Source organism: Camelina sativa, chromosome 14 (assembly GCF_000633955.1).
Source record: "Camelina sativa cultivar DH55 chromosome 14, Cs, whole genome shotgun sequence".
NCBI lineage: Eukaryota > Viridiplantae > Streptophyta > Magnoliopsida > Brassicales > Brassicaceae > Camelina > Camelina sativa.
In genome coordinates this window covers 30,480,113-30,482,144 of record NC_025698.1, presented here as the reverse complement: position 1 = coordinate 30,482,144, position 2,032 = coordinate 30,480,113, and the positions used below count along the sequence as shown (strand labels likewise).

Here is a 2,032-nt window from a genome sequence, read left to right as displayed (position 1 = left end):
AAAAAAAAAAAAAAAAAAAAAAAAAAAAAAAAAAAAAAAAAAAAAAAAAAAAAAAAAAAAAAAAAAAAAAAAAAAAAAAAAAAAACGATTCGAGCACCAAAGCAAACAACAGCTATATATGAACAGCTAGTGGAATTAAGAAGCCGAAATCTGAAATCTACCTACAAGAACCAATCGCAGAGAAACGTAAAATATTTCCGAACCTGGAGTTTGAGAGTTGAGGAAAGCTTGAGAACAAAAAGGTAAAAGACTTTCTTACAAAAGAAAAAATTGAGAGAGAGAATTAGAGAGAATTAAGGTCATTAAGTCCCTAAAGCCCCTCCCCCCTCCCATTTATAATGGGCTTGCAATGAGGCCCACTATTAAAATTTAGCTCTCGTAACCGTATATAAAACTAATCACGACCGTTAAATTTACTTGATCAAACTAAATTCAATTCTTGAGATTGGCATAATATGTAAAAAGGCTTCTCTATTAACAAAAGGTAAAATATTAGTTTGTTGCCTTTACACCTTCTTTATCGGTAAGCTCTTAGAAGAGTTTTAAGGGTTTTGAATCAAAAAAAATAAATCAGAAGTAAAAAAAAAAAACTTAAGAGAGCCCCTTATATAGTATACCCGATTGTGTTATAAAAGACGATACGTGTCGTGTTTCTGTTGGCCGAACATAATAATACAAAACAAAAAAATAATCCTCCTTTCCTCTCTCTCTTTCTCTCCCGATATGCTGAAACGACAAAGGAATTTGGAATGAGAATTTGGAATGAGAAGGAAGAGTTTGGAATTGATTGATCTGGAATCAGAGGAAGGGTTTGGATTCGTGATTAGTGTTTTATGATTAGGGTTCTTTGATTTTGGATCGCAAATTAGGGTTATGTGATGTTTGTTAGAAAATTAGCTAACAGAGCAAGCCTTAGGAAAATAACAGCCCTGATTCGTTTTCTTTTAAGTGTTTGTGTGATTCAATGAGTTTTTTTTTCGCTTTGATTGATCAGGTGGCTCGAGCTTCGGCTTTTGGCTTGGGTCTCGTCTACGGGAACATGAAGCTCAAGGTCTTGAAGGTGAAAATTTTCTATCTTCACTTTTGTTGTGTCATCTATTTCTGATTAGATTGCTCTTTAACTGCTATGAATCTGCAATATTGTGTCTGTAGTTTGATCTCGAAAAGGTTGTGATTGATTCTGATTCTTTTTGTTCATCATCTGTTGATTGTGACATTTGAATTTGGTGACTTGATATTTCGAGTTTGGTGGCTACACATAACTCGAGCGAGTGAGCAAAGTTTTGTTTGTTGGCCTGATACGTTATTGTGTTCCCATCATTTTAAAGCTCTCTTTAGTCAAAGCTGTGAATTGCAGAATGCTGCTTTGCTCCTTTGTTAGCNAGTTTTAAGGGTTTTGAATCAAAAAAAATAAATCAGAAGTAAAAAAAAAAAACTTAAGAGAGCCCCTTATATAGTATACCCGATTGTGTTATAAAAGACGATACGTGTCGTGTTTCTGTTGGCCGAACATAATAATACAAAACAAAAAAATAATCCTCCTTTCCTCTCTCTCTTTCTCTCCCGATATGCTGAAACGACAAAGGAATTTGGAATGAGAATTTGGAATGAGAAGGAAGAGTTTGGAATTGATTGATCTGGAATCAGAGGAAGGGTTTGGATTCGTGATTAGTGTTTTATGATTAGGGTTCTTTGATTTTGGATCGCAAATTAGGGTTATGTGATGTTTGTTAGAAAATTAGCTAACAGAGCAAGCCTTAGGAAAATAACAGCCCTGATTCGTTTTCTTTTAAGTGTTTGTGTGATTCAATGAGTTTTTTTTTCGCTTTGATTGATCAGGTGGCTCGAGCTTCGGCTTTTGGCTTGGGTCTCGTCTACGGGAACATGAAGCTCAAGGTCTTGAAGGTGAAAATTTTCTATCTTCACTTTTGTTGTGTCATCTATTTCTGATTAGATTGCTCTTTAACTGCTATGAATCTGCAATATTGTGTCTGTAGTTTGATCTCGAAAAGGTTGTGATTGATTCTGATTC

The 2,032-nt window shown here is 34.4% G+C and overlaps 1 protein-coding gene and 1 long non-coding RNA gene across 4 annotated transcripts in view; one reads left to right on the top strand and one right to left on the bottom strand.

Annotated features, from left to right (window-relative positions):
* Nucleotides 1–309, bottom strand: part of LOC104742947 (DNA-directed RNA polymerases II, IV and V subunit 8B) — an 8,015-nt gene extending 7,706 nt beyond the window's left edge. The window contains exon 1 of one of the 2 annotated variants that reach the window (XM_010464034.2): nt 204–309. The gene's annotated coding sequence lies outside the window, so the exon portion shown is untranslated. Of the gene's footprint in view, nt 1–161 lie in introns of both variants that reach the window. The other variant, XM_010464035.2, reaches the window with a different exon arrangement.
* LOC104742946 overlaps nt 611–2,032 on the top strand; it is a 3,031-nt gene continuing 1,609 nt past the window's right edge. The window contains exon 1 of one of the 2 annotated variants that reach the window (XR_002035035.1): nt 611–1,060. This is a non-coding gene — a long non-coding RNA (uncharacterized LOC104742946). Of the gene's footprint in view, nt 1,061–1,455; nt 1,906–2,032 lie in introns of those variants that run through there. The other variant, XR_760587.2, reaches the window with a different exon arrangement.